Genomic DNA, 25,934 nt, shown 5'->3' with positions numbered 1-25,934 from the left:
TAGTCCAAAGTTAGGCTCGAAGAGGGAAATTCACAGCAAAGTTACTGTGGGGTAATTTTTTTAATGGGTGGATACGTAAACCAAGGTGTAAAAGGAAAGCATGATACTTGTTTCGATGCTTGGGCCATTTTGAATCCCTTTGCAGGTGGCGTATGGTGAAGAGGATGGAAGGGTTCCATGTCTTAAAATCGCGTCAAAAATGGTTGTGTATACAAATTAGTGCGGAAAAAATGCTGTGGTTTTGCTGCCACAATCATTTAAAGGATGCGGGGGACATCCCCGCAACCCCCGGACCCATTATACCATTTAAGGGGAACGGGGACACCCCTGCAACCACCACTCCAATAAATGGTATAATGGGGTACACCTTTATCGGGTCAAACCACGGGCGTGATTTTTTTTTACCAGTGACATTTTTGCCACAATTTTATTACCTGGACCGAAGGAAGGTGGTGGTTCCGTCCCTCCTCTCCAACATACAAATGATTGAAAGTGTGTCGTGGGGTGGCATGCCTGGAAGGTGTTATTGGCTTACTCAAAGCTTTCATGCCTTCCACTCACATTACGCCACAATGGAACATGAACTCCAAAGTGTTCAGAGGACGTTTTGCAGCCGTAAACCAAATGGATTCCTAAGGGCTCCTTTGCTAAGCCCCAGTGTGCAAAGGTAAGGTGTAAAAGCAAGGAGTTAGTCATTTATACCTTAGTTTTACACACTTCAGGGCATGTTGCAACCATTCGGCAATGGAGAAGAATCTCAAAACAGAATTAACATTTCCACTGTGCCTTCGGTCTCTAAGTTCAAAGATCACATGGGTTAACACCAGCATGTATTTCCATACTGCTGTTAAACTAATGAATTGCTGGGAAATCTGCCTCTATTTCTCACTTGCCAAAAGAAGGTGGATTTCATAGGAACCCATTTTAAATGCTGTCTGCAAAGTATAGTTTGCAGGTGGAGTTGACATTTAAGTTTACAAAATGGAGAGTAAAATGAAACAGTAAAGACGATTTAGCTTCTTTTCACTCTTCGACTTGGCTTTGTAAAAGTGAAGCATTGTATGCAGGGGACTCAACAACATGTAAGTGCAAATGTTTGTGGTCCCCTGCATGTCAATTGCACTCTTTAAAAAAAGTGACCCTCCCCGCATGGAAGGTACCGTAATTTAGCAGATGCTAGAAGTAGGTGGATTTCTTATCTGAGAAACAAGGTTATTGTGAATCCTGCAAGAAAGTGAATTGTCCAAACAATGTAGATTTTCACGTTTGCTTTGTAGTTAAAAAGTGTCGTTAGTGGCTAAACCCAGGCTCCATTCTGCCCCACAGCGCGCACGCATGTGTGTGTGTGTGTGTTTATGTGTGTAACGGCGTGTGTTTGGGGGTATTTGTGTGTAATTATGTAAATGGCTTCCATATAGTGGATATATCTCTATCGCTGTTAGAAAGTAGTTAGAGGTGGGAAAAGTCCATGTACTGTCGCTGTGAAAGATTCTATTCTGGTAGGCCATCAACTAGGTAATGGCCCTCCAGTTCAAGCGATTGTAACAGCAGCAACAACAGCCAGGGCTCTGAAAACAGCAAAGGAAGAGGTTACAAAGGGCTCCAGCTAGGCACAAATAGACAAGCTGGACATGAAACCAAAAAGCAAAGACCAGTGCCAACTGAGCTGCCTGCTCCTGCAGGATATGAGCCAGTAGTCTCAGATTTGCCTGATTTCAAACGGGAGGAACCTTTGCTGGACTTAACAATTGTGTCTTCATACCTGAAGGGCACTCCTGTTCTGACCAAGTTGCAGTCAGCAGGATCCCCAGGTCAGAGAGCAGAAAGACTGTGCCAATCTGGCTGGCCTGGAGAAGTAGGCAGGGCATCAAGTGCAGGAGAAGAAGTTCCTAACAGTGAACCTAAGATCCCTGATGCAGCGAACAACCAAAGGATGTTCGTTCCTCAATAAGAGTGGATGTACTTACAAGACTAGGCTTATGATATACTTTTGGCGACCCACTGATCAAGACAGTCGACCATGTATAAGCACGTTTTTACTGTCCTCAGATAGCAGTAAAAGTAATGCTCACTCCTGACTTGCCAAGCATCGGGTGGGTCAGGCAGTAAAATTAAGGATCCCATCAATCTATTGCCAGGGTTAAAGAGGCTTTTTGAGAGAATAATGAGAGATATGTTTTATCTATTAGAGATCAAGGGAGGCAGTTGCATAACAAAAAAGCAGTCCCTGCCCTCTCGAGTCCTGCGGGGTACCTCAAGCTCCTTGAAGAACTTCATGGTCAGTCACAAACTCCTGCGTCTGCCTGGGCAACCATGCATGAGCAATATGCATGATGGTCATGCGGCTTGCAGGTGGTTGCTGTGCACTGCAGTTGGTGAAAGATCAAAATGCATGCAGGTAACCAAACCGTACTTCTTTCACTTAGTGTAGAAACAGGATAAGTAGCATATGGCCCTTGGCATCAAAACGTACCAGCCAGATCTTGGCCTGGGCAGTATCATTATTATGGGCATATCAGTGATGTAGCAACTTTTTACCTGCCAGTGGACACTAGCACTGTAAATGGGGATAGGTAACTGTTTTTTTGCGGTGGAGGATTAACATCTCCCGCAAACTAGTGCAGCAAGCAAGCCCTGTTTAGGTATTGAAATGGGCCGTTTTACAGCACAACCTTTTAGAAAAATTGGATAAAAAGCCATACAATTTGCAGATGTTTCTCTAGGGCAAATGTTTGCAGATTGGTGGGTTCGATACAATTACTGTGTGTTAAGACGGATTTCTGAACTCTGTCCTGGTGGTGCAGAAGTTCAGAAGGCCAACCTAATTACTTGGAACAGGGTAACCTCTGGACAAGCCAGACCAATCAAGGTAGTGATCGCGGCGGTCAAGACTAGGTCTCAAGAGGGGTGAGGGTGACTGAAAGCCCGCAATGAGCACACAAAGCAAGAGCGCTTACAAACTACTCCAAACAGTTGTTATATCAAAAATAGATACACATTTATTTTAAGGCCTTTAAAACAACGACCGTAGCGAGAAAATCACAACATCACAATATTAAACCAACACATACCATATCAACACAATATATATACAAATACACAGTCGCAAGCGATTAAAGCACGAAATATGTAGTCCACCTGAAAGGAAAGGAAAACAGGCAGTGCGATAACGCTTTAGACTCAGTTCGCCTTCAGAGGCACCTAACTAGATGGAAGTCCGAGCCCTGCGAAGAGTGGAGCCTTGTGCTCAAAGTACCTGCCACGCCGGTGCCAACGGGCAAAAGGGGGAGCTCTTCGGAGGAAGTCAGGCAGTTCGGGTTAGTGCACAGCAGAAGGAGAACAGGTTCCGCAACTCAAGCGCAGCCTCCACAGCGGGCAGAAGCAGCGCGCGAGTACGGCCAAAAGGGTGCTGTTTTTACACAGCAGGGAAAAGCAATGGGATACTGCAGGAGGGCGACCAGATCCTAGCTAAACTACTCACCGGTCCCCGAAGCAAGCAGACCCAGGCTTCTCCACGTTAGTTTCAGCAGCTGGCAGGTTCAGAAGAGCAGGGAACGCCTCGTAGTCGTGTAGAGCAAAAAGACGTCCCAATCGACGAAACCAGCACAGTTTGTTGCCGCAGCAGGACAACGGAGCGGCCGTGTGTATTCAAGCCAAAGGTACACTCCTCCCTTCAGACTTGGGAACGCCAAGCGTATGAAGCGTGGGAGAGTGACAAGGACTCGAAATACAACACAACCTGGCGGCAGTTACAGAGCAGGACTCCCTTGTAAGCTGGTCAGTCAACTGGATGGCCCAGAGACACTTCCGAAGGCTTACTTGGCAGGAGATGATGAAGTCGCCGGGAATAGCTGTTCCTGCTATTCCAAAGGTCGAAGCACCAGTACAGGCCTTCTGGTTCGATCCAAGGAGGAAAGGGTTTCACAGGACGACAGCAGTGCAAAGGAGGATTCCTTCAGTGGGTCACCAGCGATTCCTCGGTCCAGCCTCTTGGTTGCAGGATACTTGGCTCCTGTATTCCTTCGTTCATGAGAACTCAGGAGATCGACATGGTAGTGGTGTTTCCAGCCCCCTCTTATCCACGGTTCCCTTCGCGCCAAAACGGAGGGGAGCCAATGGGAGATCCGCTCATCAACACACATACCATACGTGGACCAATCACGGACCACGGTGGTCCCAGGCATTCACACCACCCTAGACTCTCTGGCACCCAGGATGTGTATTGGGACCAGACATCCCAGCCCACACCCTGGAGGCACACAAACGACATGTAGAAGCCCGCGAAAGCAACCACGTTTCGCGGGAAAGTACATGCCCAAATAAGGAAGGCCCCGGGTCGCCCGACCTGGGGAAGGTGAAGGGAGCAAGACTGTCAGTGGACAGGACAAAGGAGCCTCGTGGTCTGGCCATTTTGGGAGCCAGGCCACCATTTTGGGTTCAGTGCGAAAAACGTGCTCAGAACGCCAAAAGGAGCTCAAAATAAACAAAACGATCGCTGCCACCATTCCAGTCCCTGAATGACTTGCACCGATCAAAATACCATCCTAAAAGAGTATCTAGGGCCTGTAGAAGGCTAGAGACCCAAGAGAGCTGTAACTTAGCTTACAGTGCCCTCTTGTGTCATGTTGCACTAAAGCCGCAACATGATAAAAGAAACTACGGGAAACAGCGTTCCCCGGTACTGACTGTCTTAAGGGCATGTCAGTTTCCCCGTAAGAAAAGGAGCGAAAGCCCAGAGGAGTGCGGCAGAAGGCTGCACTTCTCTGGCAAAGTCAAGAACAAGGTGAATAACAACAGCAAAAAGTTTAGGGGTTGCCACATGGAAGGAAAATTATCTACAATTATGAAATCTTTCCTAACACTCGCCCCTCCCAGACTATGGACAGGGGGAACTAATCCACCCCTGGATGAGTCTCTTGTTCAGGTCGGTTAAACATTATGGACAACCCATCAGCATTGCTATGTTGGACACCTGGCCTATGCTCAATAGTGAAGTCGAAGCCTTGTAGACTTATGGACCACCTAAGCAACTTTGGATTCTCCCCCTTCATGTTCATTAGCCACTTTAACGGCTTATGGTCAGTCTGCACAGTGAAGTGGGTCCCATAGAGGTAGGGCCTCAGCTTCCTTAGGGCCCACACAACAGAGAAACATTCTTTCTCTACCGTGGACCATCTGAGCTCTCTGTCCTTAAGCTGGCGACTAATAAAACCGATAGGGTGTTCCTTAACTTTCTCATCTACTTGTGATAGTACAGCTCCTATCCCAGTGTCAGAGGCATCCGTCTGCACGATAAAAGGTCTTTGATAATCCGGGGCCCTTAGCACAGGGGCCTGGCACAAGGAGTCTTTTAAGCCATTGAAGGCCTTCTCACACTCGTCGGTCCAAGTTACCTTCTTGGGTTTCTTCAGAGTTGTGAGCGCAGTCAGAGGAGCAGCTATGGTGCCATAGTCTGCCACAAAATTGCGGTAATACCCCGTGAGTCCTAAGAAGGCTCTCACTTGGGTTTGCGTAGTGGGGGTAGGCCAGTCTTGTACTGCTTGTACCTGACTGAGTAGAGGCTGTCTCCTCCCTCCACCTACTTCATGTCCAAGGTAAACCACTGAGCCTTGTCCATTTTGGTGAGGGGCCACTCGGACACCCTCAAAAGAGCTAACTGAAGGACTGCTTGGGAACAGGTCGGGGAGAGGTTCAGACTCCTCTTCCTCAACATCTGAAGCCAGTAGCAGTGCTGCGATTTCGACGCTTGGGCCGAAAGCCTTCAGCCTATTCACGGGAAGCACTTTTGGAGCCTGTCCAGGCCTTCCAAGGTCCACTGAATAGTTAACCTCACCCAGGGGCTCCACCACTGGGTAAGGGTCTGACCATTTGTCCTGTAAAGCTCGAGGTCTTATGGGATTCATGATCAGGACTTGCTGACCAAGTGTAAAGTTGATGAGGGAAGCTTTCTGGTCGTACCAATGTTTCACCAGCGCTTGCCCTGCCTTCAATTTATCACTAGCCAAGCCCATCAGAAGTACCATCCGTTTTCTGAGCCCTAGCACATAATCAACTACATTGGTAGTAACAGGGGGAGTGGGCATCTCCCATCCCTCCTTGACGATGGCTAAGGGTCCCCGTACGGGATGACCGAACAGAAGTTCGAAGGGGCTGAAGCCAACAACCTCCTGTGGTACCTCTCGGTAGGCAAACAGTAAGCATGAAACAAGAAGATCCCATTTTCTTCTCTGAGGCTCCTCCAGAGCCCCAATCATGCTCGTTAACGTCCTGTTGAAACGCCCCCCCAGACCATCGGTCTGGGGGCGGTATGCAGAAGAGAACCTGTAGGTGACCCCACATTCTTTCCACATAGCCTGCCTATACTTCGACATAAAGTTGCTGCCATGATCCGACACAACTTCTTTAGGGAAGCCAACCCTAGTAAATCTGCCGAGTAAAGCTTCTGCAACTGACTTGGCAGTTACAGTTTTCAATGGGATGGCCTCAGGATACCTGGTTGCATGGTCGACCAGCACCAGGATAAACCTATTGCCCGAGGATGTTTGCGGGTCAAGGGGACCAACCATGTCGATCCCTACCCTTTCAAATGGTACCCCCACAACTGGGAGCGGTACCAACGGAGCTTGGATTGTCGCGCCAACCTTACCAGACAACTGGCAGGCGGCACAACTCCTGCAGTGACTTTCTACTTGCTCCCCCATCTTGGGCCAGTAGAAGTGCATGGATAACCTTTGCTTGGTCTTCCTCATACCGAGGTGACCAGCAAGGGGAACTTCATGCGCCAACTGCAGGAGGAAGGGCCTAACAGCAAGGGGAACCACCAACCTCCTATGGTCTCCTTCTGTAGACTCTGTGGGCTCACTATACAGGAGTCCACCTTCCTGGTAAATCCTATGCATCCCAGGAGGTTCACCCTCAAGCTGGGAGCAGGCCTGTCTCCTTAGGCCTTCCAAAGATGGGCACTCACGTTGGCCTTTACTGAATTCGTCCCTATCAGGACCTCCTTCAACTAACAAGTCTTTTAGTTCAGGATGATCGTTGGGGTCGAATACTTCAGGCATCGCCACCTCCTCGTCAGGCCCGGGCGATTGACCAACTTCCTCCACCGCAGTGGTAGGCGAGCTCGGGGGAATATTCTCTTTCCCTCGTTTTGACTTGTAGACTCCTTTCGCCTTGGGTTTCCCCTTTGGCTGGGGCGGCGTATTGGACTTGGCCAATGCTGCCCGTGCTTGAGACTGTGTGTAGGGTCTTTCGGCAGTGTCTCCTACGAGCCCTAAAGCTCTGAGATCATTACCCAACAAGACCTTTCCCGGGACGTTTCTCTGAATGCTCACTGGAATCCTGACTGCTGTACCATTTAAAGTAAGATTTACAGGTATTACTGGAAACATACGGAGGGGGCCGTCAGCCAACTTAGTGGGCATCAGAGTAGCTCTGGCAACTTCCTCTGATTCTACCAAGGTAGAATCCACTACAGTGCGACTGCACCCACTATCCCTAAGAGCTGGAGTATCCACTCCATTGATCAGCACACTGTCTTTAAAGTAGTGCTTGGTATTATCCGGAATCCTAGCATAAGCCTCTGCGACTTTAGGCTCCCAGGAACCCAGGGACACTAAAACTACCTCAGCCTCTATTCCGCTGGGAAATGAGTCTGAGGAGAAGGATGCTCCTGTAATCTCTTCTTCCTCGTAGGAGGAGAAGGCCAGATTAGCGGAGTGGACCCCCAAAGGTCTAACCTTACAACGGGGATCCCCCTTCACGTGGTCAGTTGCTCCACAAGAAAAACAAGCCCCAGTGGGTCTGTTTACGTAGGGAGGCTTATTGTAACCAGAGTTCTGTTTCGGAGGCGGACCTCCGCTACCCTGTGAGTTCTCTTGTGTCTTACCCTTGTTTTTCTTTTTGTGGCCCTTATGGGAAGAAGATTTAGCAGATTCCCCACCCTCCATATCTTTGAACTTTTTCCCTTCCTCCTGCTTACCAGGATGAGTTTTGTCCTTATGGGACACTCGATGTGACACCCATAAGTCTGCTGCAATGGCCAGCATCTTAGGATCTATCTCCTTCGAATCGGCCAGATGCTGCTTAAGCTCCGGGGAAGAAGAAGCAAAAATATGTTCCAGCATGACAAGATTTATCATGCCTTCGAAGGTAGAAACCTTATAACCTTCGACCCAGCCAGTTAAGTTTTTCAAAGATTCAGCGACATAAGATACCCAAGTACCACCTTCCTTTTTCTTATACTCTCGAAAACGCTTTAAATATTGGGCCGGAGTCTTCCCAAACTTTAAAATGAGAGTTTGCTTTAACATTGCGAAATCAGCTCGCTCAGCCTTCGACATTTCCATAATGGCACTACAGCCAGAATGGGGCAGTCTACTGAGCAACCACGCAATCTTATCAGCACTGTCAACTTCTTGAACCTCGCATGCATACTCAAACGCATTCAGCCAGTCCATAATGTCATTCCTTTCTTCATACACACTGAGCAGATCTTTCGGAAACCGTGGATGAGAGGAAGCCCCAGACCCATGTCTAGGACCCTTGGATCCATTTGCAACCTGAAGCTTGGCCAGTTTCAACTGGTGATCCCTGTCTTTCTGTTTTTCTGCCTGTTCGATTTTTAGTTTGGCTATGCTGAATTCAAGCTCCTGCTGCCTAAACCGCAGCTCTTGCTTCTTGAATTCAAGCATAGCCTCCCCATCAACACTGGCAGAGGAAACATTAGACATTACATCCTCCCTGTCCTCGTGGTCGCGATGGATCAGTGCAGCGGCAGAACCGTCGGTTCTGCCAGTGAGAGCAGCCCCACCACCTTCTGGACTGTCCTCGGAAGTTATAGCGTCAAGCTGCGCTTCTTGCCACGCCACGATTCTCTGGATCATTTCCAATTTTGTGCCTTGAGAGGAAACACCTCTCTCCGCACACATCTTTTTCAGCGTTTCTGATTTGGAAGCATTTAAAGTTAACAAGGTATTTGTTTCCATACTGTTTGATAGGACTATGGCCTTTTTAAAGTTATATTACAACAATTCACTACGTGTACTGTTTGGAATAACCTGAAATGCCTTAGTTCGAGCGCAACACTGGATACCTTCAGTCGTATCCCACCGCTGTACACCAATTTGTTAAGACGGATTTCTGAACTCTGTCCTGGTGGTGCAGAAGTTCAGAAGGCCAACCTAATTACTTGGAACAGGGTAACCTCTGGACAAGCCAGACCAATCAAGGTAGCGATCGCGGCGGTCAAGACTAGGTCTCAAGAGGGGTGAGGGTGACTGAAAGCCCGCAATGAGCACACAAAGCAAGAGCGCTTACAAACTACTCCAAACAGTTGTTATATCAAAAATAGATACACATTTATTTTAAGGCCTTTAAAACAACGACCGTAGCGAGAAAATCACAATATCACAATATTAAACCAACACATACCATATCAACACAATATATATACAAATACACAGTCGCAAGCGATTAAAGCACGAAATATGTAGTCCACCTGAAAGGAAAGGAAAACAGGCAGTGCAATAACGCTTTAGACTCAGTTCGCCTTCAGAGGCACCTAACTAGATGGAAGTCCGAGCCCTGCGAAGAGTGGAGCCTTGTGCTCAAAGTACCTGCCACGCCGGTGCAGACGGGCAAAAGGGGGAGCTCTTCGTAGGAAGTCAGGCAGTTCGGGTTAGTGCACAGCAGAAGGAGAACAGGTTCCGCAACTCAAGCGCAGCCTCCACAGCGGGCAGAAGCAGCGCGCGAGTACGGCCAAAAGGGTGCTGTTTTTACACAGCAGGGAAAAGCAATGGGATACTGCAGGAGGGCGACCAGATCCTAGCTAAACTACTCACCGGTCCCCGAAGCAAGCAGACCCAGGCTTCTCCATGTTAGTTTCAGCAGCTGGCAGGTTCAGAAGAGCAGGGAACGCCTCGTAGTCGTGTAGAGCAAAAAGACGTCCCAATCGACGAAACCAGCACAGTTTGATGCCGCAGCAGGACAACGGAGCGGCCGTGTGTATTCAAGCCAAAGGTACACTCCTCCCTTCAGACTTGGGAACGCCAAGCGTATGAAGCGTGGGAGAGTGACAAGGACTCGAAATACAACACAACCTGGCGGCAGTTACAGAGCAGGACTCCCTTGTAAGCTGGTCAGTCAACTGGATGGCCCAGAGACACTTCCGAAGGCTTACTTGGCAGGAGATGATGAAGTCGCCAGGAATAGCTGTTCCTGCTATTCCAAAGGTCGAAGCACCAGTACAGGCCTTCTGGTTCGATCCAAGGAGGAAAGGGTTTCACAGGACGACAGCAGTGCAAAGGAGGATTCCTTCAGCGGGTCACCAGCGATTCCTCGGTCCAGCCTCTTGGTTGCAGGATACTTGGCTCCTGCATTCCTTCGTTCGTGAGAACTCAGGAGATCGACATGGTAGTGGTGTTTCCAGCCCCCTCTTATCCACGGTTCCCTTCGCGCCAAAACGGAGGGGAGCCAATGGGAGATCCGCTCATCAACACACATACCATACGTGGACCAATCACGGACCACGGTGGTCCCAGGCATTCACACCACCCTAGACTCTCTGGCACCCAGGATGTGTATTGGGACCAGACATCCCAGCCCACACCCTGGAGGCACACAAACGACATGTAGAAGCCCGCGAAAGCAACCACGTTTCGCGGGAAAGTACATGCCCAAATAAGGAAGGCCCCGGGTCGCCCGACCTGGGGAAGGTGAAGGGAGCAAGACTGTCAGTGGACAGGACAAAGGAGCCTCGTGGTCTGGCCATTTTGGGAGCCAGGCCACCATTTTGGGTTCAGTGCGAAAAACGTGCTCAGAACGCCAAAAGGAGCTCAAAATAAACAAAACGATCGCTGCCACCATTCCAGTCACTGAATGACTTGCACCGATCAAAATACCATCCTAAAAGAGTATCTAGGGCCTGTAGAAGGCTAGAGACCCAAGAGAGCTGTAACTTAGCTTACAGTGCCCTCTTGTGTCATGTTGCACTAAAGCCGCAACATGATAAAAGAAACTACGGGAAACAGCGTTCCCCGGTACTGACTGTCTTAAGGGCATGTCAGTTTCCCCGTAAGAAAAGGAGCGAAAGCCCAGAGGAGTGCGGCAGAAGGCTGCACTTCTCTGGCAAAGTCAAGAACAAGGTGAATAACAACAGCAAAACGTTTAGGGGTTGCCACATGGAAGGAAAATTACCTACAATTATGAAATCTTTCCTAACACTGTGCGCTAGTGACCATTCTGTAATATAGGAAAACTGTAAGTTGTGATCCGGCAACGAGGATCCCAAAACAAGAAACTGTCCCACTAGGGTTTAAAATATAAAGAACAAAAAGAATTGTGTTTTGAGATAACTGCTCACGCTCTGGATACAAATTTTACAACTAGTCTAAATCTTTTAAATCGATGTCCACAAAACACATTTGTTAAATGTATATGTATTGTCCAGAGAACACAAATTTGGTATTTTTGGCTTAAGTAGCCAAATTAATTTCTTGTCAAAATGCAGCTGACATGTGTTTCGACCACCTGGTCGTTCTCAAGACTGTGAGATGTCATAGTTCCAAAACAACAAATACGTGTCACAATACAAAATTATATAATATATATATAATACAAATTATCATATGTAAAGGGTGAAGCAAACCAAACATACCACATTAGAGGTTTCAAGCAGAGATTTGCAACAACATGGTCAGAACTTAAGGAAAAAAATAATTGGAAAGAAATGTGTAAACATATTCTAACATAAATTCATATTAACACATAATTGACAATTGTCAATTAGAAACATTTTAATGAAATTCTTGGTAAAATAAAGAAAGTCAGAGAGAAGAGATATTAATGTAAAGAACACTGACTTGCCACCAAGAGTCCATGTGTTGTGTTCCCTGTAAGTGATTCAATATCCTTTTAGATAATGTCCTTGCCAACAATCCACCCCAAGGTGTGTTGCCCGAAAAATTGAAACTGTAAACCATGTCAGTAATTGTACTGTATATAGACAGTGATTGGGATCTGCCAGTAAATAAAGTGAAAGGAGCTTACCCTATTTCTGACTCATACACTTCCGTTATCTAAAATCATATAATTGAGAAGCACCAATGAGTTGCAAATGTTTGATCATGGCTACTTGCAAACATCAGTCAACATTTGTATCCAGAGCACAAGTTGTTATCTCAAAACACAATTCTTTTTGTTTCTCTATGGCAACACATACAAATCAAGTAGATGCCATGTCACCAATAGTACACAGGAGCATGTTGATAAAATGTTCATGATGCCAGTCTCCACAACGTATGGCAGCATTGCCATTGTAGATCACTTTTATACAGCTGTGTCATTAATATCAGCATTCTCAGTGCAAATCACTTTGATATTCCTGCCACAATCGATGCCAATATGGTCCCTGTAAACCGCTTTTGTGAGGCTGTGGCTGCAGTCTATATCAGTATGGCATCCAGTCAAGACTCCAGTGTCAAAACGCACCCCCCCCCCATAATTTCATACCTACTCCTGCTCCACAACTTCCAAACTGTGAAATCAAGCAAATATTGAGGCTTGGTACCACCAAAAATTAGATCCGCCAGTCACGAAGTCAAAGATTTATTCTGTACAGATTCAAATATCAAATCAAATAGCTATCTGGTTCACAAAACCTTGCAGTGCATACCAGAAACACTGTGATGGGAGTGAGTACTGGTCATCACAAAATATGCAGTATTTAAACACAGTCCTGGTGATAGCTCAGCACATCTCCAAACTAATATGTTACAAATTTGGGTTTGTGCCCAGTTCACATGGCAAATACAACAATATTGTCTTTCCATACTTCAACTGTTTTCCAGTATTCAAAATACAATAGTTACAACTTTGTTCTGTCTGGTCATGTTGGTTGTCCAGCTTAGGCTGATCCTAGTTTCAAGAAACAAATTCAGTAGCTTATTGCTATGGTACACAGTTCTAGTTTGTCTAACATTCAGTTCTTATGTTTGAATATGGCTAAGGCTATTGATACAGAAAACACTTGAAATAGGAGTTCACTTTAGCTCCAAGGTTCCTTAAACATACTGACACACTTTGTTGTTGTCAGCTGTGTGGATCTTTAGCTTTCTAAAGTAATTCTATTTCCAGAAATGTACACATGATTCCTTCAAAAACACACAGCATTAGTTTACATTCATTGTATAACACTATTTGTGGGAGGATGAGTTTTTTTTAGACATAGATAACACTTTGAATGAGAGTTTGTTCTGACTACAAGGACTTGTTTGCCCAGGACAAATAGTCTGCTCTGCCAGCCCAAGTGTTGAGATAGGCTCAAAGGTCAATTCTGCTCTAGCAGCTGAAAACATAGCTAATCATTACTGAAGAGTGAGCAGAAGTTAAAACCAAGATGGAGGACTTTTTCCAAGATGGCGCTTGTAGTCAATTCTTATTCAAAACTTTGCAATGAGGTTTTCCCCATGGAGCAACGAGGTTTAGCCCAATATAAATCAAAAGGAGGCCTAATATGATTTCCGTTTAACAAACCCTCCTTTTGGCCTAAGCCAAGTGCTAAACTAAAAACTAGTCGCTTTACGAGTAACTCCAGGTTTCAATGTCCATGCATCCTGATTCACATTAATCAGATATATCAATTGCCATAACATCCGCTGCGGAAATTTCCTTCATCACAAATTCTTTGGTCATTCTTTCCGGTGCGTGTACCTTTGGCCCTAATGTTCCCGCAGTCGGTGCACAACATCCCCCTAACATTGAACATATGGCAGGAAGGCATTGTATACAGCAACAGAAAAACAACAGAATACCCAGAATTATCAATAAGACCCAGAGAAGCTTCCATCCCCAAAATCGTAAGAAGTCCCAGAACCAAGCACTAAGATCCCAATTTCCCTCGGGAACATGCACATCTGAACTTAGGACATGCAGATTTTGTATTGCCTTGAAGATGGTTGGGGAGGAATCCAGTACGAAAACACAGCAACCGGACCCCACTAATTTGCATACTCCACCACGCTCAGCCAAGATGACTTCTAATACCATCTGGTTGTGTAGCGCCACTAATCTGATTGCTTTTTACTCTAAAGTCATGTTATAGAGTATGTCAGTTGTCCGGTTGATAGTTTTCTCCAGTACTCTCGCTAGTCTCCTGATATCCTTGGAATTCATAAATTTCCCCCAAACAGGTACAAAAGATTTTGCTACATCACCTAGAATTTGTGGAGGAGTATCGCCATTCTCGTCCCGCCTTGGACGAGCTCTAGAGATTTCTGTGGTACTAGCTATAAATACCCCTGGTAACAGAATTCCCAAATAACAGGTTCCCTGCCAATCCCTAGGTACCCATGGAAAAGCTTCATTACCGCAAACAAAGTAGACAGGTTCGCCTACATACAGAGGTCTGTCCTCACTAGTCATGTTCGCAACACTGGTACAAGCCTTGAAATCACCCATTGACTGAGTACCATTCCTTTGTATGCAGAAAGAAACTGAGTTGGGGCTATGGTTAAGAGTGTAGGAAGGTGATGTGGCATCCCTATTGCCTATAGGAGCCATCTTAAAAGAAATCCAAGATTGAAAAGGTCGGGACAATCTATCAGAACGCCTAATAGAAGCAACATTAAGCTTGCTCCTATTTGCAAAGAGTGAGCATCCCAGAGGCATTAGAACTCGCCTTTCGAACTCGTTCAAATTCGTTCCATCAAAGTTCCCCGAGATGCTATCATTCCATCGGCCAAAGAATAGTGCCCTTAGAGAAGCATAACATACAGTAGTTAAAGGCAAAGGGCCTCATTAGGACCCTGGCGGAGAGGGTATTACGCCAGCGTAGTGCATGGCGTACCTCTCCGCCATACTACGAGTTCCCGTAGCGCCATGGAGGTTTTCTCCGCCTGGTTTTACCAGCCGGAGAAAACCATGGCGCTACGGGACCTCGTTGTTAATTACGCCACCGTATTTTACGGTGGCGTAATTAACTCCTTCCCCACTCCCATTATACCCTATGGGGCAAAAATGGGAATGGGGAAGGGCAGAATGGGGATTGGGGATTTACCGCTCCGCCGAGGTCGGAATGGGGCGGTAAATCCGCCAACCCCCATGGCGCTATCGGCGGCTTTCCGCCATGCTTCGCGGTGCATTTAGCACCGCGAAATCCGCCTGGGTCGTAATGAGGCCCAAAGGGTGAATATACCAGCCCAACCATTTTTCCCCATGTTGCGGTAAATGGGAACATATCCAACAATTTGTCCTATTCAAAATGGCATGAGTTGCATTCATTATAAGCAGTAATGTATTGTTATGATAGCTATGTCTATGTTGAGAGTCTCTAGGAGATAGAGTGCGCAGGTGCACGAAAGGTGCAGATACAGTAGGAACATTCTCAGTAGGCAAGAATGTTTCATGCAGACGTACTTCTTCCATATACCAAAATCCTAAGGCAACTACTATTGTCAAACCGGTTAACATGATTACAAGAAAAACATACGTTTAAAAAGACCATGTATTTGATCGTCTATTGTCATTGTTGGCCACACAGTCACTTATTTGTTCCGTACGAGTAGGGTCTATAACAGGCATTGTTCCATTGAAACGAAACCTCTGTAGTCTGTTTGCTGGTGATCTCCTGATCACACGTTTTCTTAGTCTTTCCCCTATCTCCAGCCACCTATTTCCCTTCAGATGCAAAATATGGGGTGAAGGACAAGCCCTATAATTATTTTCCTGCGGGCACCGCCGAACCATGCAGTAAGTCTAGCTCTGTGGATGCAGATTGTACCTTGTGACTCCTGGTACAGTGTGATCTGCAAACAACATGTTGTTGCTTCCTGATGGAAGTGATGAATTTGCAGCAGAACCAGGATGTAAAAGGATCTGCAGGAGAGTGTGCAGATGAAGCAGCTATTTCCCCAGGCCCCGCGGGCTATGGGAGTGTCTCCGAAGCACTCTCAGTACTGCTCAATGCTGGATGATTGCTGGGAGCAGAGCAGGTACATTTCTCCTTATCTTCTCCATCGTATGGCAAAGCGAAAGGTATCCTCTTGACATGCGATGTGTGGATCCAGTGTTTCTTGCCAGCTACTTGTATCGCTGTCTGTGTGGCGAGGAGGACCTGGTAGGGCCCTCTCTACCTCGGTGCGAGACAGGATGCTCTCTCAAATGATTTATTAAGCACCCAGTCACCAGGTCGGATGCTTTGACCTGGCCCCTCGTATTTTTCTGGGAGGGCTTCTCGCACCTGTTGATGAATCAAATACAGATTTTTTGTTAACCACTCACAATACTCAGAAAGAAGTACATGCTCAATATCCCTCAATGCCGTAGGTTTCGGAAGATTCCAAATGTTAGCTGGCCTACCCATTACCACCTCATATGGGGAGAGCCCAGTCCGAGTCTGCGGGGTGGTGCGCAGCGAGAGTAACACTATCGGTAAGGAATCTGGCCATTTCAAATTGGTGCCAGCACACGTGTTAGCGAGCTTGTTCTTCAAGATTCCATTGTGTCTCTCTACCAATCCAGCACTCTGAGCATGTCTGGCCAAATGGAACTGTTTATCGATCTGTAATCCCATGCATATCTGAAGAATTACAGCAGCGGTAAAATGTCGACCATTGTCTGACGAGATGACCCTTGGCAAACTAAACCTAGGAAAATTTTCCTTAAGCATGGTTTTCGCCGTTGTCATTGCTGTGGCATCTTTTACAGGAAAGGCTTCAACCCATTTACTAAAAGTGCAAATAACAACCAAGACATATTTCAAATTATTACAACGCTCCATTTCAATAAAGTCAAAGTGGATCACTTTGAAAGGAACAGAAGGTGGACCAAAACTACCCTTTGGTGTCGATGTTCCCTTCCCTATATTGTGCTGTAGACAGACCATGCAACTCTGGACAAAACGCTCAGCGGTTTTCGGGATGTTAACATTTACCCAGACAGTTTCTAACATTTTGCAAATTTTCCTAGCATAGATGTGAGTGGGACCATGAGCCATTGAAACCATCATAGTAATGTACGCATCTGGCAGTATCCATTTTCCCTCTAGGTTATCCACCCAACACCCATCATCATCCAACCTCGCCAAACTCTCAGCCCATTGCTTAGTTTCTTCTAGAGTGGCATCGGCTTGGATATTCTTTATGGACTCAATTCCTTCATCAATGGTACAAACATTTGTGGCTTCCCTTGTAGTGTACATATCTGAATAAAGATCAGTAGCAGTCTGTTTGGCTATCTGGTCAGTGAAAGTGTTCCCTTTTCCTACATCATTTATGATTTTCTGATGTGCTGCGCACTTCATAATTGCTAACTGAGTGGGAAGTGCAAGCGCTAAGAGTAGCTGAACTATCAAGGTGCCATATTGGATCTTTGTTCCATGTGAGGTCAAGAAACCTTGTTCTGCCCAAAGCCTACTGAAGTTGTGAACTACCCCAAAAGCATACTGACTATCAGTATATATGTTTACTCTAAGCCCTTCGGAAAGTTCACAAGCTCGAGTCAATGCAATAATCTCTGCGGCCTGCACAGAGTTATGCAAAATTCTTTTGGTCTCTACAATCGCTGCGAAATTCTTTTGGTCTCTACAATCGTACTTAGTTTAGTGATGGCATAAGCAGCAGTGAATGTACCATCCGGAAGTTTGAAGCAGGAGCCATCGCAAAACAGATCACCTTGTGGATTGTTCAATGATGTGTCTTTCAAATCAATCCTGCCTTTAGTTTCTTGTTCTGTGGCATAAAGGCAGTTATGTGTCATTTTGTCACTGCAAGCTGTATCTTGTGGGAGAGGTAATAATTCAGCCAGATTCAATACACAACACCTCTTAATTTTTATATGCAGTGCAAACAAGATAAATTCATATCTTGTTAATTGTGTGGAAGTGAGGTGTTGTGTTTGTGTACTATTTAATAGAACGTCTACAGAGTGAGGTACCAACAAGGTTAAAGAATGGCCTAGGATCATACCCTCGCTCTGTTTTACAGACGCAGCAGCAGCAGCGACAGCTCTCAGACATCTCGGCAAAGCGTATGCAACAGGATCGAGGGTGGAAGAAAAGTAACCGCACGGCCTATCCTTCCCCCCATGTTCCTGCGTTAACACAGCCAAAGCACATCCAGCACATTCATGCACATACAAATCGAAGGCCTTTTCATAATTTGGCGTGCCCAAAACTGGTGCTGAGCACAGTGCAGTCTTGACCAAATCAAAAGCTTTCTGGTATTCCAAGTTCCACGGTAATGGCAAAGAAATGCCCTTCTTTGTCAAAGCCAACATTGGTTTGATCACTCTGACTCTGACTTCCTTCTGTGTATTTGGTACAGTCATGCTAGAAATTATTTGAATCCGTTCAGGCGTCAATCTTCTTCCCTCCTTTGACAGGAGATAGCCTAAATAGGCAACCTCCTGTCGACAATATTGAAACTTTTTCAGTGAAGCTTTATGTCCATGCTTTGCTAGGTGAATAAGCAACAACACAGTGCCCTCCTTACAGGCACTTTCTGAATCTGCAGCTAAAAGAAGGTTGTTGACATACTGAAGCAATGTACAAGTAGCAGGCAACTCAATTGTATCAAGCTGCTCTTTCAAAGCCCTACTGTAAATGCTTGGACTTTCCGTGTACCCTTGTGGTGTACGGGTGAATGTAAACAAGCGTCCCCCTAGGGTGAACGCGAACAGGTATCTGCTATCCTTGTGTATAGGAATGATAAAAAAGGCATTCTTAAGATCTACGACACTAAAATGAGTAGCAGAAGCTGGAATCATTGTTAAAATCGTTGTCACATCAGGCACAATAGGAAATTGTGTAGCAACAATCTTGTTGATAGCGCGTAAATCAATAATAAAACAAAAAGGAATTGCATTATTACCTTCCTTATAAACCTATAAAATCGGACTATTGCACAAACTATCTGCAATTACTTCAAATACCCCACAGTGCACAACATCAGAAACTATACACTTCAAAGCTTGCTCACCATCAACTGAAATCTTATACTGTGGAATACGTGGCAACTTTACTCCTGGTTTCAAAATGATTTTTAACAGGCTCAATCTGTAAAACACCGACATCATTATCATCAATTGCCCATAAACACTCCGGAACGTCACTAAATTCCGGTGTCAAGGGTCTAGTCAGAAACTGTGAGACAGAAAATTGCTGTGGTGCAATCGTCAAACACACTCCATCCATTTGGGATTCTTCACTCATCGATTTACAAAGAGGAAGGAACCGTTTCTATACAAACATAGTGCCCAAACTATCACCATCTATTTCATCCTTCCGTAACCTTTCTAACTCCCTTCTATACTCAAAAACCCTCTCGACATGCTCATATACTTTCTCCGCAGTATCTCTTGAATATGCTAGAACATTCTGATCCCTCAACCCTTGTGGGAGATCCACATCATTCATTATGTTCCATATTACAGATAAATGAATTCCCAACCCTTCAATAAAGACATTTCTCTCAGGAAAACCTTCTAGATTAGTGAGTGTAGCAAACAAATCAGATTGTTCTCCCTTCTCCATACACTGTCTAACTCATGTATTCAGATCTCGCTTTCTTCCTTTAGACACTGCATCACGAGTTACAATTTTCGATTCTGCTCCCTTATCAACTACAAGCAGAACGAAACCACTTGGAAGAGAAAGAGTAGACAAATCCTGTACACTAGGTAATGAAGGTGCTATCACTGGTGGAAAAGACGAATCTACCAAACCCGTAGCAGCAAGCAAAGGTGGAGGTACAGGTGGAGGAGCAACAATAAGAGGAGGAGCAATAACTGGAGGAAGAGGAGCAATAGGAGGAACAATAGGAGGAGCAGAAATTCCTACGGGAGGAGGAACAACAGCAGGAAGAGGTAAAACAACAGGAATAGGTACATAAGGAGGTGGCACAGTGGCACCAGGCCTCTGTTCATTCTAAAGCTTGTCAATTAATTCATCTGACGCATGGAAATCTTTAGATGGGTATATTTTCTGAATGCTAAGTTGGAAAGCCCTATCCATAGTTCTAACTGACTCTGATTGTTTTTGTTGATCATACAATAACGCTTTCTCAGCGTTCGACATATGTCGGTGCGCATGTTTCTCTCTACTTTTAAGCTGCTGTATGGCTTCTTTTTTCCAATTTTGTAATACATCAAACGCTGCAGGTCTAGCTTTTTTCTTTAACAATATAGAGTGTAAATATTCTGTACAGGAAACCTCAAAGCTACCATTGATTGGCCACTGAAGTTCGGAAGCATGTGTAGTTTGTCTGTGCCAAATATCATTAAACACTACACTACCAATGCCATGCTTACAGTACATAGTGCATGCCGGCGACCTCTCCTGTGGTGCTGGACGGCCAAATTCCAAAGAGTGTCTGTCTCTGTGGAATAATGCCCTGAAACAGGCAGACAATTTCTCAGGCATATCAGATTACTGGTGTTACCTGGTCAATAATTGTGCTTTCGAGGACAATGCGCCAAATCAAATATCAGGATACTTAGGAATCGGGGCACGACTCACCTGATTCAAAGGACAAAGGAGGTCCAATTGGATTACAAAGGATCGACGTGGCTGGCGATTCCGGCAAAAATACTCGCCTCGATATGGGGACCCATGTCAAGATGCCGTCACAGATGCAAGCTCACCGTCCAGGGATTGGGCCGTGCAGCACTGTTGAGGTGTCATGTCTCATCCAAGAAGGGGCCCTCTTTCTCACCGTCTGATCCCGGTCCGATAGCCACGTCAAATCTTCAACGAGATGGCATCAATCTTGAGGGTGCCTATTCGGGCGCCATCTTTTAAAATCAAGCAAATATTGAGGCTTGGTACCACCAAAAATTAGATCCGCCAGTCAAAATGTCAAAGATTTATTCTGTACAGATTCAAATGTCAAAGCAGATAGCTAACTGGTTCACAAACCCTCAGAGTGTGTACCAGAAACACTGTGAGGGGGTGAGTCCTGGTCATCACAAAACATGCAGTATTTATACACAGTCCTGGTCATAGCTCAGCCCATCGCCAAACTAATAGGTTAAAAATGTGGGTGTGTGCCCAGTTCACATGGCAAATACAACAATATTGTCTTTACATACTTCAAGTGTTTTCCAGTCTTCAAAATACAATGGTTACAACTTTGTTCTGTCTGGTCATGTTGGTTATCCAGCTTAGGCTGATCCTAGTTTCAAGAAACAAATTCAATAGCTTATTGTTAAGGTACACAGTTCTAGTTTGTCTAACATTTAGTTCTTATGTTTGAATATGGCTAAGGCTATTGATACAGAAAACACTTTAAATTGGAGTTCACTTTAGCTCCAAGGTTCCTTAGACATACTGACAAACGTTGTTGTCGTCAGCTGTGTGGATCCTTAGCTTTCTAAAGTAATTCTATTTCCAGAAATGTACACAGAATTCCTTCAAAAACACGCAACATTAGTTTACATTCATTGTATAACACTGTTTGTGGGAGGATGAGTTTTGTAGACATAGATAACACTTTGAATGAGAGTTTGTTCTGATTACAAGGTCTTGTTTGCACAGGACAAATAGTCTGCTGTGCCAGCCCTAGTGTTGACACAGGCTCAAAGGTCGATTCTGCTCTAGCAGCTGAAAACATAGCTAATCATTACTGAAGAGTGAGCAGAAGTTAAAACCAAGATGGAGGACTTTTTCCAAGATGGCGCTTGAAGTCAATTCTAATTTAGAACTTTGTAACTCGGTTTTCCCCATGGAGCAACTAGGCTTAGGCCAATGTAAATCAAAAGGAAGCATAATATGATTTCCATTTAACAAAACAAATGCCTGCCTCAAGCTCCCACCCCTCCCCTCATCTTGCCTTGCTTCTTGCATCCACTTCTCTCTGTGTGTAGATTACAGAGCGGGGTAAAATAGGGTTAGAGCCACTGAATGGACCACTGACTACTAAGAAACGTAAACATACATTTGGCCTGACAGTTCATGCTGTATATGCACTTCCGAAAGTGTGCCACCATGGGGATCAAAGCAGGCATAGACAAGAAACTCACATGAACATTCTAAAATGCCATTTAGTTCAGGTAAAATTGCCATGCATGTCCATGACGAGGTGCACCCCTGCACCCCATCACCCATTGGAGACCATAATATCAAAACCAAAATGTTGAAGACCATAAATTGTTAGATGTCCACGTGATAAGCCAGCCTCTTCCAATCCTTTCTTATGTCATTGTGATTGTTTGTAATTGTAATTGTTTATCTGTAAAGCACTTATATACAAGTTAAGTGCTTCAAAGCACTTCATTCATATCTTAGGCTAAGGCAGCTTCAACTGACCAGAAGACTGCTATACCAGAGGGAAATGAGGGCCAAGTCTACAGATCAGCATTAGCAAAACACAAGAGGTGCTGGCTGGAAGGTTTAGAATTACTCTGAACCTCTGACATATCTCTGAGCAACTCTCCAGACCATAATTCTTCGCCTACCAAGGCTTTACAGAATGGGTGAGATCATATCTAAATCAGGATTGCTCCCACCAGAAACTAGGAAGCACTCCTATAATATAGATGCACAGTAAAAAATGTCATGCCACAGTAAGAAATGGATAGACCGATGGCAGGAAAATGCAATCTATCCATGTAATGACACATCATGCTTGCTTTAAAAGCATGATAAAGCAAGCAGGATAAATGTTATTACGTGGCTACTATGCATTTTGATGCAGTCGGTCTAGCCATTTCTTACTGCTGCATGACATTTTTTACTGGCCATAGATGGGCAGTAAATAAATGTCATACCACAGTAAAATAATGGCTAGAGTTACTACACCAAAATGCTGGGCTAGACACGAAACAACAATTCTCAGGCCTTGCTTTATCATATATGCCCTGTTAAAATAAAATGTCATGCAAATGTAAAAAATGGCTAAATAGCTACACCAAAATGCCTGCCTTGCCATGTAATAACACTTAAAATGCTTACTTTATCATAGATGCTCAGTAAAAAAGTGCTTTGCCACAGAAAGAAATAGTTAAACTGGCTGTCCCTAAATGTCAGTCTAGACATCATAAATTACACATACCAACTTTTTTTTTTTTTAATCAACTGCATTATTTACTGGGCATACATTATAGATGCCCAGTAAAAAATGCTGTTGGTGCTGCACTCTCCCTCACCCCTCCCTTTCCCCTACCTCTCAGTCATCAAAATCAGCTCCCCGGCCATCACAAACACATGCACATGCACATTCACAGAACATTCACTTCCTCATTCACATGCGCACCCATACATCATACACTCATTCATTCACACACTTTACACAATCATAATTCATAAAATAAAACATCTTATCTGCATGCAGCCCCGGTCTGGACTCTGCTCTGTTGCCTTGACAAAAGTTCTCCAACTCCCATGCAGCATGAAAAGGAACCGGTAAGCAAAGAGCGCTTCCTGGTACGTGCACATGCGGGCAAGTACTGGAGCCCTACTCATGCACTACCCCAATACGTTTGTATGTTCAAGTGGGTGCAGGAGCACCACCCTCACACATACAGACGTGCGGTTCCCCAGCCTGCATCCCAAATGGGTTATGCAAGGCTGGGGAAGCAAAATGCGCCCAGCCTTGCCTGACCCATTGGGCATGCACGCTGTGGAACTGAACTGTTAAAAGGAACCCACATCCCAGGGAGACACATCTTAATGTATTCCCCCACTCAGGCATATGGGGGATATGTCCCCCCCCCCATTCCCCTGGTTCCTATGCTCATGGATATAGGTGACTTATCTATACCTTAGGCTTCTATATTGGTGTAGAAATCTGCACAGTAATGCTGAGATTACTCGTAACAGTGAGACACACCGGCATTTAAAGAGATACACGTTGTACAATGGCACTTATGAAAAATGTGATTAAAATTGGACAACATTACAAAACAAATTGAGTAAAAACAAGCTTTGAACAAATACGTTTGAAGAATTATTCCTCCTGATGAGCTGAAATAGTATTGCAGTATTTGTAAAAAGAACACTGGTAATATTATTGCAAATTGCTTTAAAAGCATGATACAACTAGCATGATACATGTTATTATGTGGCTAGTATGCATTTTCATGCAGTCTAGCCATTTCTTACAGTTACATGACATGTTTTAATGGGTATAGATGGACTGTTAAAACTGTCATAGCACAGTAAGAAATGGCTAGACTTACTACACCAATATGCCACTCTAGATACGTAATAACACTTATCATGCTTGCTTTAAAAGCATGATAAAGCACACATGATGAGTGTTCTGGTGTGCTAGATTGGCATTTTGATGCAATCAGTCCAGCCATTTCTAACTATGGCATGTAATTTCTTTACTGGGTATCTATGATACATTATCAATGATGCCCAGTAAGAAATGCGATGCAGCAGTAAGAAAGGACTTGGCTTATTATACATGCTTGATTTAAAAGCATGATAAAAGCATGTTAAAGCAAGCATGAAAAGTGTTATTAAGTGTCTACACTGGCATTTTGATGCAATCCAGTTTCGCCATTACTTATTATGGTATGCCATTTTTTACTGGACATGCATGATAAAGCAGGCATGATAAGCATTACTATATGAATAGACTGTCATTGTGGTGCAGTCAGTCTAGCTATAATATCTTACTATGGCATGTTTTTGTTTTTTTACTGATCTTCTATGATGAAGCGAACATGATAACTGATATTATGTGTCTGGACTGGCCTGCATTGGACCAGCCAGTTGAAAAAAAATGCATTATTGCAGCATGGCATTCTTAATGGCAAAGCCAACAGGAGTATGTGCTTATGTGCCGGTACTGGCATATATTCGCAGAGCCAGTCTAGACATGTTTTCTTGTGGTATCATTAATGGCATTAAGCGCAACAGGGGAATGTTCTTATAATGGAATACTGTCATATATAGGTGTAGTCAGGATTGAAAGTATGGGCACAGGCAATGCGAACATGTTTTTTTTATGCTGGCATATATTGTGGGGAAAGGCATCATAAGAATGTCTTGTGAAATGCTCCTGTGCACTGTTGGTGACTTGCATCCATTGGATTTTCACATGAATTACCTGACAAACCTGATTGCAATCTGGCTTTAAAACCAATTTGTCACAGACAGCGTGTTGTATAATGAACCATTTTAACCTATTATTAAAAACATTTGATCAAGAGGAGAACCCGCCCAGACCATCCTTGGGTGGTTCAGTCTCCCTTGCTATGCTCAGTCCCTCTTGCAAATTTGTGACAAATATTTACGTCGCACCAATTTAAAAAAACACTAGCCACCATTGGCAGTGTGAAAACAAACATAAAGTTGGTTCTTAGAACTCGCTTTATTTTTGAAAATCAAGCTCTGCAAAATATAGCTTTCTCTTATGTTCCATATTCGCAAAGGCAAGTCTGAAGAGTAATAGTTGTCTGTATACGCCAGACAGACTAGATGCTCCAGATGAAGCTTATTTAGAGTAAAATTGTTTGTTTTATTTTTCTGAGGCCTATCCTTTTTACAAAAATTCTCCATGTTTTGACGATATTGTGGCCTAGAGTTTCCCATATCCAAGTAAAATATGATTCTGTAATATTTTTAAGGATAGCACTCATGTCTGACTCCTGATACCTCCTGTTTTTAAGTGCTGTTCAAATAGCTGCTATTCGTACAAAATGTAATAGTAACAAGTATATCAACCTCGGAAGCACAAAGTACTGATTCAGCTCTGCTAAAACATGAACATGGAAAGTGAAGGCTGGCACTTTTCAAAGATTAAATTTTACCTCACTGAGCTATCTATTTGCACCACATGATGCTGTGTAATCAATTGTACAGCTAAAAACATTTATCAGGATATCTACCCATTACCCTCTCCTATCCCCTACTGTCATGATGCCTACCCCCGGAGCACAAGGCCAGGCCCAGCACCCCCGGGAGCAGGCATATGCCCCCGGGTAAAAGC

Source organism: Ambystoma mexicanum, chromosome 11 (assembly GCF_040938575.1).
Source record: "Ambystoma mexicanum isolate Mex_15411 chromosome 11, UKY_AmexF1_1, whole genome shotgun sequence".
Classification (NCBI taxonomy): Eukaryota; Metazoa; Chordata; class Amphibia; order Caudata; family Ambystomatidae; genus Ambystoma; species Ambystoma mexicanum.
This window is presented reverse-complemented; position numbering follows the sequence as displayed.